At 32.4% G+C, this 15542-nt stretch overlaps 1 pseudogene across 1 annotated transcript; it reads right to left on the reverse strand.

Moving 5' to 3' along the window:
• Nucleotides 1-11435: 11435 nt before the first annotated feature.
• LOC148933414 (uncharacterized) lies at nt 11436-14295 on the reverse strand (annotated as a pseudogene). Its single transcript, XR_016130555.1, has 2 exons — nt 14107-14295; nt 11436-13695 (listed from the first exon to the last, which is right to left on the reverse strand). The product of XR_016130555.1 is annotated as an uncharacterized LOC148933414 (transcript).
• Nucleotides 14296-15542: the final 1247 nt, after the last annotated feature.

Genomic DNA, 15542 nt, shown 5'->3' on the forward strand with positions numbered 1-15542 from the left:
TTACAGTATGCCGTATAGTTGTTCGGGAAGATACATCATTAAACAAGCTTGATCATAGCTTATGTGATTGGTTTGGAGAATTTGTTAAACAATTCAAATACTTGTCATAAAGCTCAGTGTCGATTTAGTCAAGTTTGAAATTAGTGTGTTAGTTTAAGTTTTGTTCATATACAAATGTTTGAAGTATTGTTTTGAGGTTAGGCATTGTGCATTTGGGCGGTTCTTTAATGGCTAAATTGGCAATTTTGGTTATCTGTTTGAGTTTCTTGGATCATTGTTGCTTTTGTGCAAGGTTTAGGCAATGTTATTTGTTCGTTGTTGACATTTTAATACGAGTTGTTGACATTAGATAATCTCGCTATTGATATGTGAATTATAAGTGTTATTTTTTGGTTGTTGACATTTTAATACGAATTGTTGACATTCGATATTCTCGCTATTGATATGTGAATTATAAGTGTTACTTGTTAGTTGTTGACATTTTAATACGAGTTGTTGACATTCGATAATCTCGCTATTGATATGATTTTGTTGTTGATGCTAGAATAGATTTTGTTGCTTCCACAAACGATGGAAAGTCTGGGATCTTGTAAGACACCTATATCTGTATATGCAGCAGTTTTGAAGTTGCAACTGACTAAATTGATGAAAATGTTTATTTTTTGCATGAATTATATAGCTCGTTGACATAATAACGTTTGTTGTTGACATGAATTTTATAGGACGTTGGCATAAATTTTATGAAAAATGTTGTTGACATAAATTATATGTAAAACATTGTTGTTGACATGAATTATATGTAAAACGTTGTTATTGACATAAATAATATACGTCGTTGACATGAAAATATTTGTTGTTGACATTAATTATTTGTAAAATGTTATTGTTGACATAATAGTTGACATAAATAAAGTTTGTTGTTGACATAAATAAAGTTTGTTGTTGACATTTTGATATTCTGACTATTGATGTGTGAATTATAAGTGTTACTTTTAAGTTGTTGACATTTTAATACGAGTTGTTGACATTTTATATTCTCGGTATTGATATGTGAATTATAAGTGTTATTTTGTAGTTGTTGACATTTTAATATGAGTTGTTGACATTCAATATTCTCGGTATTGATGATATGTAAATTATAAGTGTTATTATTTAGTTGTTGACATTCGATATTCTCGGTATTGGTATGTGAAATATATGGATGTAGTTTTTAATTCGATTGTGTTGCTGGAATTTTTGAGTTGTGTACATAAGGTGTTTGTGATATTGCCTAAAATATTATTGTTGACATAAATTATATAAGTTGTTGACATGAAAATGTTTATTTTTGACATGAATTATATAGCTCGTTGACATAATAACTTTTGTTATTGACATGAATTATATAAGTCGTTGGCATAAATTTTATGAAAATTTTTGTTGACATAAATTATATGTAAAACATTGTTGTTGACATGAATTATATGTAAAACGTTATTGTTGACATAAATAATATACGTCATTGACATGAAAATATTTGTCGTTGACATTAATTATTTGTGAAATGTTATTGTTGACATAATAGTTGACATAAATAAAGTTTGTTGTTGACATCGTAGTTGACATAAATAAAGTTTGTTGTTGACATCGTAGTTGACATAAATAACGTTTGTTATTGACATTTGTCGTTGACATTAATTATAAGTGTTATTTTTTAGTTGTTGACATTTTAATATGAGTTGTTGACATTCGATAATCTCGGTATTGATATCACTACTAAAAAAATAATATTTCATGGCACTTTAAAGTGCGAGCAAAATCCTATTCATATGGCACTTTAACTTTAACGGCATTTAATAACAATGCCACTCGCAGTTGATGTAATGATAGACTCAATGTAAGGAAAAAACCTCCATTACTTCACCTAAAAATGCCACGAAAAAGTTTGTGTAATGGCAATGGAAAGGGTAGCAATATATAATCTAAGTACACGCTGAATTACTGCAAATAAAAATTTACAAAATGCACCCTATAAATATTTATAATTTCAATACCCCCTACAATTATATATAATTAATATTTTCCACCTACAAATTTTTACAATTTATAGTTTTACCCTTCATAATTTATAAATTAGATTTTCATCCTTTAAATAATTAATATTTGCATTCTTTCTTTTAAATATATATATTCTCTTCACACAAAATTAAAATTAAACTATTACTAGTCATTTACCAATAACACGTAAATAAAATGACAAAGGATATAATAAATCCAAGGTTCTCACACTATAATGTTAAGTGCTTTGAACAAGCATCCCAAACAATATGAAGTGTTAGTCATCTTCTACTTAAACTACACACACAAAAAAAAAAAAAAAAAACTAGTAAGGTACATAAATTCAAATCCTAATACATCCAAAAGAGCATAAAATCTGTAGGTAGATTGTTTGTTTCTCTAACTATGTGAGCCTCTTCTTCCTGTCAAAAGAACAAAACAAAACATAATATTAGCACTCAAAATTGTAGATATTTCAAGTCATATATGAAATACATATAAAAGGTTACAATGGCATAATGAAATACACATGACGATAGATTTATGGTACTGATTCTAGAATATCCTAATTGTTAGATACTGTTAAATTATAAATGGCTATGAGCAAGATACAACAATGTTATATGAAAAATCAATTAAATCTCGAGACCTTGAAAATAAGATTATCCTTACTCTGATTTATTTAACTTTCTTAAGAAAAATAGTGCTTAGACCCTCAATGCTTACACCACAGATAACCAAAGCAAAAGAGAGTGATGCCAGTACAAGGCTACAAGCTATAGCATCACAGAACTTGGTATAAGAATGAATTATATTACTCAACTACATTACATAAGCTAATGGAAAATGGTTGACCGACTGGTGTAAAAATAACAAAACATGACCTTAGTTTGAGGTTCATCAGTCAAGATCATCTATTTTCATCTTCTCTCCGAAATGACTGAAAGAAACAAAAGAATACAATTTTACCTATTTTAATATTATACTTAACTCTTTCATTATGGAGAGAAGATGATACTTCAAGTTCTGAAACAAAAGAAACAAAATAGACGATACTTCAAGTTCTGAAATCTAAGGAAAAAGATAGAAAAGTAAGAAGGAAAGATTAAAAAAGGAAAATTAAACTATGCCTATAATATACTCCGAATAAAGAGATACTATATTAAATAGGTTGGAGATAATATCCTCAAACAGAAACACCTAAAAATCAGGCTATATTCCAACGTGGAATACAGCCGCCCACAAGGCGCCTAAATTAGGCATGCAGCATAACATTTCTCATCATACATATTATCCTTACTTCGATTCTCATTCAAGAATGTGGTTAGCTACATATAAATCTGATATAATATGTGTGAATATAAGGTGATTTGCTATAATAAAACTTAGTACATTCAACATCTCTTTCTAAACTGTAAGATGTATAACAATGCATATTAGAGACAACCACAAAGCCACATGTAGAGCATGGGAAGAGAAGCAAAGGTCAAAATAATCACTAATAAAGCATATACCAAATTAATCATACAAATACCATAATTTATTTAAACTTTCTAAGTACCTGTAGTCCAAGAGAATTTATCAATATTCAATGGTTGTCACTTAATGGATGCCACCTGCATACACAAAGGTGGATATGCACTATGGATCAAACTAAAGTGCATTTGGTAATTATATGTAAATAATTAATTTATAAAATATACCAAAAAACATGGCCAAGCAATCATGTGACCAACTGTCTGGGAAAGCTCTTGCAAGTTGTCGTAGGGTCTGATCAATTGCTCCTTAGGTTCAACCACAACTTTAACATTTATTTCACACCAATTCAATCCCAACATTTGTCCGCCAACTTTTGTACTTGGATCTATGCGATGAATACATCCTTTCGCAACGATTTTATTTGTGAAAACGCTTCTTAGAGACACATATGTACCAACCTCCAAAAAAATAAAAACAGATTAATCACCATTTTTTATATGCAAATATATTTTAAAATAGTATGAAAATAAAAGCAAAGCTACCTGATCAATATGAGCTGTTGTAGCATTTACTGAGGGAGGCTTAGAGACTATCACATTTGGCCTAGTGTCTGCTTGTGAAGCACAAGCTCTTTCTTGTGTTGCAAGCCTTGCCTCTAGCCGTTCAATCTTTTCTCGATACTCCACTAGCAAACGGTTTGATGTGCTTTTAGAAGTTTCATTCCACAAATCTGAAGGACGCACTCCCTTACCCATCATTCTTACATGGCCGGGTCTATCCTTCCCCATGATTTGGGCATCATCTGGAGCAATTGCATCATCAGAACTCTCAAGAGATTGATCACTACGATCTTCCATTGCTGACTGTTTACACAATTTTAAAGAGTTAATGCATACATTTTAAAAAGCTAATTCACGAATTAGATTGCATAATACATTTCATACAATGGAAAAATATACCGTCACATACAATTTTGCTAGAGACCGCATCACTTGTGCTTCCATTTGAAGAAACAAAACAAGTTTTGAAAAGTTGGACACGAGATGGGCATTGTCCAAGTTCTTTGGTCTAGGAATATGTACATTGTCAAACTACTAATATATTGTAAAAAGAATGAGTAAAATATAGGAAAAAAGAAAGACAGAAAACATTACCATTTTGGCTTTAACTTGGGCCAACGACTTCTTTCCTGTTCTTTGATTCATTATCTTTTTCTCTCGCGCTATTTTGTTTCTCTTGCTTGCATTCTAATTGCAAGGAAAAAAGGGGAAGTGAATGCATAGTTCAAATGAAATGAACATTAGAATTGTAGATTAAACCTTGGCATGTTCTGTTCTCCAATAGGCAAGGAGATTGATCCATTGAACTTCCAAAACTCTTTCGTCCCTATCATCTATTAAATGCTCGATAGGTACATCAGCCCAGTATCGTGTTTTCAAGTAATGCTTCCAGTTTCTCCATTTAAGGTTGATAGATTCCAGAATCCACTTCTCAGCAGTGATAGGGACATGGAATCGTAACTACGTTAAACATAGTCAGATAATGTTATATATATGTATACATATAATCATCAATCATGTAGTAAATGAGAAAGTTAAAAGATAGTAAAAAAGCATAGAAGAGAATGAAAAGATCTGACAAAGTTAAATAACATTAACTACCTTTACAATGTCAAGCATCTCGGTTTTTTTCTCCTTTGAAATGGCATGCCAACTTTTCATATCTAGAGGACAATAATTACCGCTTCTTGCTATCGAACCTAGGAAATGGCAGAGCGTGCTATCCTCACCACCTATAGCTTGACCGAACTCATTATATTCAACATGAATGGGAGGCAAATTTAGAGGGCGACCCCAAATATTTTTCATGTACGTAGGGCCTCTACTTTGCTTTTCAACACTTTCAGCACCAGATGCAATGACTTGAAGAACGACGAGTATAATATGATTAGTCTATTATTTAAAAGGTTACACAACTTGTCACAATGTTTGATTTCCCATTACCTTCATCTTCTTGTTGTTCGACGTCAACACTCAAGCTCTCATTCTCCAATGGTGGCACACTTTCATGGCTGTGGTGCGAAGGTGTGACCATGTCCAAAGTTTTTTGATGTAGATTTCTACTATAAACTCTTCTGCCTAATGCTGTCTTAGTAGTGAAACCTGTACATCATTATAAAAGAATATATTGAAGTATAGTAAATCATTTCCAACAACAAATCTGAGCTCATGTTAGAATAATCAGTTCACTGTTTATTATTACCTTCACCGGTTTTCAACCTTTGTTGTGAAACATTTGGTTCGTCTTGCAAACGAACATTGTTGCTACACTGCCCCCATCATTTAGAAGTCATAATTACTGCATTAGAGTAATAAAGTAAGCATAGACAACATGATTTTTGATCATTATAAGTGGATAACATTCACCATTATTCTTCCCTGAACAGAGACTGTATATATTAACTAATTTCAATTAATTTAGTCACAAATTTCAGAGATTAATTTAGAGAAAACCTAAGCATGAATAAGCATTTTGAAGTCCAAATTAAATAATGAGTACTCCTACAATTTTCAAGCAGGTATGGTTATACAAAAAAACCACAATACGATATTCAGGTCACAAAACCATCTACGCAACTAATTTCAAGCATTATTGCACCTTCTCAAAGTAATTTCAAACGAGAAACCTTACAATCCAACAATGAAAACAGAAACCCAACAATCCAACAATGAAAACAGATTATTACTCTTGTAAGAATGTCTCCATCAAGATTCAGTAAAGAACACTTACCTTATAATCGAATTAGAAATTCTCGATGTTAGCAAATTAACCTTCGGCTGTTTTTTCGAATTAGCTTTGGTCACCAGTGTGAGTTATTCTTTTCGCTTGGGAATTGAAGAAAGGAATCGTAAATTGGGAGTTGTGGAAAGAGTGGACGGTTGTGATATTTGAGATTTAGCGCTATTATTTTTCTTCGCTTGGCGCTTGATTTTCACGGAGTGAAATATGATAGAGAGTGAAATAAGATAAATACACGTATATTAGTATATATATCAATAAAATATGTATATGTAGTACAATAAAATAATACTAATATCAACATCTATCTAAATTGTTGAAACTTGCGTAAATGTAGTAGAATAAAATAATCAACATCCATCTAAATTGTTAACAATGAGTATCATTTATTTGCATATTATTTTTAAAATTGACGACTTGCGTATTTGTAGTAGAATAAAATAATCAACATCTATCTAAATTGTTAACAATGAGTATCATTTATTTGCATATTATTTTAAAACATTGACGATTATCAAGTTTTTAAAATAGTTGTTTTAATGACTTTCTTAATTAATTTTTCGTAAGGATATTAATAAAAATTATAAGTAATTGCTTAAACTAGAGCTATAAGTAAAAAATATTTAATGTAATTTAAGTCAAATTCTGAAAGTTAGACCATTAATTTTTGGAACTTTCCAAAATATTAATTTCTTTAAATTAGTAAATTTTTAAATGTTACAATCGATAAAAAAATTCACATGTTTCTTACTAATCTAGTACTCCCTCCGTCTTGATTGACTTCTTTTTTACACTCGTTTTGAAAAAACTGCAATAAATAGTTAGAGTGGATAAATAGTAACGTAAAAGCGAGAATAATGTTACGTCACTATTTATCTACTCTAACTATTTATTGCGATTTTTTCAAAACGAGTGCAAAAAAGAAGTCAATCAAATATCCTGGGAAGGAGGGAATATTTAATACTCCATCCGTCCTTGAAAAGTATGAACATTTGGTTCGGTACGAGTTTTAATTCATAATTAATAAAGTAAGAGAACGATAGCGAGAAAAAAAATTAAAGTACTCTTAGTGGATAATGGGTCCTAACTTTTCCGAGAGAAAAGTCTTTCCAAAAATTATTATGTTTACACTTTTCAGGACAGACTAAAAAAAAATTGTACATACTTTTTAAAGACGGAGGGAGTACTATTGTAAAGCTATGTGGTTAAAATGTTCTCTTTTTTCTAAATAGAATTCTTAACTTCAAGATGAAGTGGCGAATCTAGAATTGGTAATACATGGACGAGAAATAAGATTATCACTATATGAAGTAATAGTTGACCCCATTTACTTTATACTTTAAATAACACCAGTGAAATTCAAGTCAACTTCAAACATGAGTTTCGAAAGTTAGACAATAAAATTCGACCACTAGAATATAGAAATTAAAAATAGATTAAGAACATTTATTAGAAACTACACTCCGAATAAACCTTTTGAATTTTTCAACTTTAATATATTATGTATTAAATGGCGAATCTAGAATTGGTATACCGGGACGAAAAAAAAGATTATCACAGTACGAAGTAATAGTTGACACCATTTACTTTATACATTAAACAACCAATGAAATTCAAGTCAATTTCAAACACGAGTTTTGAAAGTTGATGATAAAATTTGATCACTAGAAATATAGAAATTAAAAATAGTTTAAGAACATTTATGAGAAACTACACTCTGAGTAAAACTTTTAAATACATTAACTGGAGTATTATATTTAATGTCAAATCTAGAATTGGTATACAAAGATGAAAAACAAGATTATCATTGTGCGAGGAGGCAGCCTGACAGACTGGGCAAAGAGTTCGCTGGTGCACTGGGCTGCAGCGGCTGCGGAGACGACAAAGCAGCAGCTCTCGACAGTAGGCTGGAAGGTGGCCACAGATGACAACCATTGCCTTCTGGGTGAGCAGTTCTTGTGGCAACAAAGCTATATGTAACACCCCTAGCCCGGTCGTCGAGCAACCGAATCAAAGGTGTTACAATCCTGGTATCACAAATATGCTAGATAAAATCAATCATTTTCGCGAACCAACCGACAACCAATTAGATTATACAAAAGTAATTTATATATATAGACATATGCATTGCAATGTCAGCAAAAGAAACATGTTCTGTAGTAGATTTACAACGCAACATAATCCAGAATATAAGATTTTTTCTTAGACATGCCACGGTCCATCATAACGAGATATGTACCCAAAACGAGACTTGATCAGTGACTAGTAAGGGCATAATGCTGACGTAGAGGCAATGACTAAGGCAAGACTCCAAAAATATGACAACCTGTGACACATTTCAATGTTATCACTAATTCACAAATCAAAGTACTAAATGGGCAAGATTAGTATTTATTTAATCCATGTTGGAACATCGTTATTTTCTATTTTAGTAATACCACAATAAATCACACAGCATATATAATTATAGCAGTCTCCTAAAAGCACATGTCATTGCATGATCATAAACATCTCCTAAAACAATAGCAACAGCTCCAACAACAATGAAATAACCCCAATAGCTTGGTAATGTGCTCGGTCTTGAAACATAATACTTTTTCTATTAATCAGAGGCCTAACAAAGGCTTTGGGGAGCAAAACATTTCAGAGGCTCCACAGAGCAAGACATATCAGAGGCCTTATGAATGCGTACGAACTATATGTTCCAAATCTGTCAATATATGCTCCATAATGAAAACCATTTAACTTCTTTCATGAATGCATACAAACTAAATCCAGGGATAGAGGAAATATGTATGTGCATAAGAACATGAAGTCCAACCATTAATATTCAGTCAACTAGATTATGTTAATACAAATAAAATGACAAAGCTTTGCGGTCTAAGTACACTTGTGAAAATCAATCTTATGAATCATATTGTGATCAAACTAACTAGACAATGTAGCTCAACTGAATCCTGTAAGACCTCAAGTTAACAATGAAACTCATTCATAGTATAAAAATTTCAAATGAGAATGCAATTGCACAAAATCTTCACACCTGTCTCAATCAAGAGAAACTAAGATTCATAGCAACAAACATATAGTAACTGACGCCGTCCATGATCCAGAATCCAATTATGGGAGCCAAAGTTGCACGAAAAATACCAGATTTGAAAGCCCAAAAGTTTCAAGACCAATAAAATCTAAGAGTTCTTGTAAGAAATAAAGGGAGAGCTGAAATGTGGAGTGAACACACTTACTTCACTTTATACCCTTCTTGGATGCTGCAATGGTGTTGACAGCCTCATAATTTTCACATCCAACATGGACAAGCTTAGCTGTAAAATCATAATTTACATTAATAAAAAAATTTAAGAATGTGATCTAATACCCAAAAGGATCAAACTTTGCTATAGAATCACAAAATATCTTAATTCAGACACAAACTAAGATGCAGAGAAAATAGCTATAGACGGAGGGACCTAAATCCTGGTAGAACAATTCTGAGTAATAGGATGTAATCTATCTCTACTCAATAACCAACACTACACCTCTTCACTCAGATTTCTAAGAGGAAAAATTTACATGCTGCAAAACAAAATAAAAACTTGAAAATTAGTTTGATTTTAATAAATGTGTTTATGTTTATGAACAAAATCTATAGACATTCAAGAATCACAAAAACAACGCATATCAATTAATCATGTATCGTATTGTCAAAGTAAGAAGATATTTTTTTACTCACCATCGTAGTTTCCATACTGAATATTGTTCTATAACTACCATCTGATAACATATAAGTCATCAAAATCATTCATTTAAGTCAATCTCTATTCCATCGATGTCTTCACGAACCCAACCAAAGTCATCTGACTCTATACTATCAGCAGGAACACAAATATTACTTTGTATGTAAGTCTCCACATTGATAATAGGTTCCATGTCATAATAAGCTCGTGCTGTAGCAGAGACAACTACGCTCCATTGTGATTCAGTTGGATCCTCTACATAGAAGACTTGCTCAGCTTGAGATGCAAGAATAAATGGTTCATTATGGCATATCACATTTGAAAAATTAGCTCATGTAAATCCATCAGCATCTATCTTCAATCGATTTCCTTTTGACACCCATTGACAATCAAATAACACAACTCTATGTCCATAACTGTAATCAAGCTCAACAACATCGGTTAGAATTCCATAATAGTCCAACTCGCTTAAGATTGGATTTGATCCATAGTACTTGAAAAACTTGACGTTGTAGCTTTAACACGCACCCCACTATTTTGTGTTTTCTTTGTACACTCCAAATCTTTTGTGTGGAACCGGAAACCATTCACAATAAACTTTTTATATTTCACTCCAATTATATTAGGCCCACGAGCAAGTAACTTCAGATCTCTTAATGTTGGATTTTCCTCATGGACTGTTAACCCTTCAAGCTATTGAAAGAAATTAAAATCACAATAATATAAATAGCAACAACATTGTATATTCACCATCACTATCATTGTGAAGCATATAACTTACATGTTGAGCAAACCAACCAGCAAACCTTTCACTATGGATACGTTCCAACTGATGACGTGCAACGCGAGGATTAGATTGTTCAACTACTGCCCAATATTGCCTGAAAAAGAACAAACCTTCATAGTTTCAAAAAAGTTCAAAAATTATGATAAATAGGAATCCACAAAATAACTTACTCGGTGCATGGTCTAACAGCCTCACAGTTGAACAATACATATTGGTGTGCTTTCGTCAATGTTACATCATCTAATCTCATAGCAGTTCCTTTTCCAAGAGAACGACCGTGGATCGTAAATACATCTAATCCAATTATTGCATTATCTGTAACAGTTTCGTTCCTTGATTCTCGATTAAACTTTGACTCCACATAGTCAGCTAAATACAAAGAGCAAAATCTCAAACATTCTTCGGCTAGATATCCTTCAGCAATTGAACCTTCAGGTTTGCTTCGATTACGCACATAAGATTTCAATGTGCCCAAATATCTGTTTGCAAAAAAAATCAAGTATTAGATTTTCAAATATTTTAAATGGTTCATTATTGAAAAAACATCATTCATTATATACACTATTTAAATTTCATAAATATAACTTGCAAATGTATATAAATTACCTCTCTATTGGATACATCCAACGGTAGTGAACGGCCCACATAGCTTCACTTCTGTAGCCAAATGTACAGTCAAGTGCACCATTACATCGAAGAATGATGATGGAAATATCTTCTCCAATTGGCAAAGTACCACAACAATATCTTTCTCTAAACGAATGATATCAGCTGGACAAATTACTTTAGAATAGAGTTCTCGAAAGTATTTACTAAGCTGAATCAAAGGTGAACGTACTGCCCTAGAGAGTGTCTTTCGCAATGCTATAGGCAATAGTTGTTGCATCATAATATGATAGTCATGACTTTTCAATCCTAGCAATTTGGGTGGTTTTAATCAAACACACCTAGAGATGTTTGAGGAGTAACCATCGGGAACTTTAAGATTTTTCAAAACCTGACAAAATATTGTTCTCTCCTTCTTGCTCATTGTAAAAGTTGCAGCGGGTAAATAAACTTTTCCATGCTCCTTAGTAATTGGATGAAGTTCAGGTCTGATTCTCATTTGTTCCAAGTCTTGGCGTGATTTATAATTGTCTTTTGATTTACCATCCAAGTCCAACAATGTGCCACAGATACTCTCGCAAACATTTTTTTCAGAATGCATGACATCAAGATTATGACGAACCATATTATCTTTCCAGTATGGCAACTCAAAAAATATACTCTTTTTTTTCCAACTGAAAAGCTTTGGATTATCTTTAACCAGCTTACCATATTTCATAGTAAAGTCTTTCAGGTCATCCATCACCATATCGCCAGATAGTTGTTGCGGTGCCTCTCCATACTCAACTGTGCCATCGAAGAGTCGTCTATTCTTTCGAAATTCGTGTTCTTTGGGTAGGAATCTTCGATGCCCCATGTAACAATACTTTCCACCATGTTTCAGTCTAATAGAATGTGTTTCTTTGTTACATACCGGACATGCATATTCACCTTGGGTACTCCATCCAGATAAATAGGCATATCCTGGAAAATCACTTATTGTCCATAACAATGAAGCGCGTAGCTGAAAATTTTGCTTTTTGGATGCGTCATACGTTTCAACTCCTACTTCCCACAAATCCTTTAGATCAGCAATAAGTGGTTGCAAATAAATATCAATATTTTGTCCAGGAGCTGATGGACCGGGTATCAATAGTGATAACATAAAAGAAGACTCTTTCATGCACATCCATGGAGGAAGGTTATATGGAAACAATATGACAGGCCACGTGCTGTGTGACACACTCATATTTTTGAAGGGATTAATTCCATCTGACGCCAATCCCAATCGAACATTGCGAGATTCCTCGGAAAAATCAGGATGCAAACTATCAAATGTGCTCCATGCTGGGGAATCGGCGGGATGTCTCATATACCCGTCCTTCGTACGCCATTCAGCATGCCATCTCATATGGGATACCGTTTTTGAAGACATGAACAACCTTTGCAACCTTGGTTTGAGTGGAAAATACCACAACACCTTTTGGGCAACCTTTCTTTTCTCACCCGTGGGATCTTTATCAGTAATACACCATCTAGGCTTATGGCATGTGTCACATGAAGTTTTGTTTTCATTCACCCCCCAATATAGAGTGCAATCATTTGGACAAGCATCTATTTTCTCATAACCTAGTCCTAGCTTTTTCATCAATCAGCTTCATAATAGGACTTCGGTAGACCAACCATGGCATCAGGAAAAGCACCTCTTAGTAAGTCCAATAGCATATCAAATACCTTATTATTCAATCTCCCAAGACACTTTAAATGCAACAAACGAATTATGAATGATAGTTTTGAGAATTTAGCACATCCTTCATATAGCGGCTGTTGTGAATCATCAATCAATCTATAGAACTCTCTTGCTTGTCCATTAGCAATTTCAGAATCCATTTGGGAATTAGTACCGTCCGTATATCCATCTTCATTTGGAACTCCAAAGACGTCATGAACTAAACCCTGCATATCATCATCGCCTAAAGCCTCTACATTATCATGTTGGTTTTCACGCCTAGAAGCAAGAATACTAGGAAGTTCTCCATGAGCTATCCAATCCGTGTATCCAGGAATAAATCCATCGACTGTCAAATGTTCATACGCCTTGTCTCTACTCACAAATATTACCATTTGGCAGCGTTTGCATGGACACATTATCTTATCATTTATGCTTGCATTGCGAAAAGCAAAATCTAAGAAGTACTGAAGTCCATTTTGATATTCATCCGTTACTCTTGACTTTGTCATCCAACTTTTATCCATGTTAATAAATTTCTACCAAACCTATATAAATCATAAATTAATGTAGACAACTTAGTCACTTAATCAATAAGAGAATGGATAGTCATATAAAATGTCAAATAACATGAGATAAACATTTGTAATATTAATTGTGCTAAATTCACAAACAAGTCATATGCAATAGAAAAAAAATTGTCAGTAGTTATCTGTATTGAGTTTCCTGATCGATATCAAACTAAACAAAAATGTCAAACTAAAACCAAACTTTATTGTGCCTTGATCTACCATTCAACCACATTATCTTTATTTGATTATACAATAGCTAATTGTAACTGAGAAACTCGTATGCAATAAAAAGTGGTAGAAACAAAAATTAATTATTATGGAAATTCTTACAAAAAAAAGCTATAAAACCAAAAATTAATTAAGAATGAGAGATGATGATGAGTTTACCTGAGAGGGAAGACAAAGCACGACAGTAGTGTGGTGGCACGACAGCCCTCCGGCCGAGATAGAGAAACAAGAAGAGAGAGATTGAATTCTTTCGACTCAAATAGAATTGGCAGATGAAGAGAACGTTAGAGCAGTAGGGGAGAGAAAGATAAGAACGGTGGAAGTGATGAAGAGAGCTGATTCTGTTAATTTATCGTCTGTTTAGGGATTCTGTTTTGGCTTAATGTAATTTTGACAATTTGCTATGAAGCCCAAATATTTAATTAAAATGACAAAAGCCGTAAGCATTGACAATTTGACTATTTTCTAATGCAGTACTTTTTCAATTTGACTTTTTCATTGATTTTTAGATTTATTATAAATCTTTCAAATCAAATCTCTTTTATTGACACGTTATAGTAAAATAAATAGATGCGTTAAATTTAAAATTTAAAGGCTATTTATTATTGTATATACTAGTATATTTATTTTCATTTTATCTATTTTATTTGTGGATATTAAATGAATTTTGTAATAAATATAAATAAGAATAGAGCCAAACTTATAGTCTCTCCGACTCATAAGAATATGCACTTTTTACTTTTTAATCCGTTCCACAAAAATATGCACTTTTCAATTTTAGAAACTCTTTTATCTCTAATATGATGAGATTCATTCCCCACTAACAATACTTTAATTATTTTTTCTCTCCACCTTTTTTCTTACTTTACCAATTTTACATTAAAATCTGTGTGAAACCTAAAGTGCATATTCTTTTTGGGAAATTTTAGTTCAAAATGAATTGAAAAGCTGTAAAGTTTGAAAATTGAAAATTTGGGGGAAACGTTGGGTTAAATTTTTGAAGAAAATGTTGGGCGAAATTTTTTAGGGAAAATATATTTGGAATTGACAATAGGCACAAGTGCCACTACATGAATCTCTTCGTGGCATTTATTTGGAGATGCGATATTAGTTTAGGATATAAGTGTGGCAAAAGGTTGGTGTATTGAGTGACTATCTGTAGTGGCGGTTTTTAAAAAGTGCCACAAACTTGGTGTAGTCTTAGGCTAATTTTCTAGTAGTGTATGTAAGTGTTATTTTTTAGTTGTTGACATTTTAATACGAGTTGTTGACATTCAATATTCTCGGTATTGATATGTAAATTATAAGTGTTATTTGTTCGTTGTTGACATTTTAATACGAGTTGTTGACATTCGATATTCTCGATATTGATATGTGAATTATAAGTGTTATTTTTTAGTTGTTGACATTTTAATACGAGTTGTTGACATTCGATATTCTCGGTGTTGATATGTAAATTATAAGTGTTATTTGTCCGTTGTTGACATTTTAATACGAGTTGTTGACATTCGATATTCTCGGTATTGATGATATGTGAATTATAAGTGTTATTTTATTGAATGTTGAATATTTGAAGATTTGAATGTAGAAGATTT

Source organism: Salvia hispanica, chromosome 1 (genome assembly GCF_029641045.1).
Source record: "Salvia hispanica isolate PSC_SH4W2 chromosome 1, Shi_PSC_v1, whole genome shotgun sequence".
Taxonomy (NCBI): domain Eukaryota; kingdom Viridiplantae; phylum Streptophyta; class Magnoliopsida; order Lamiales; family Lamiaceae; genus Salvia; species Salvia hispanica.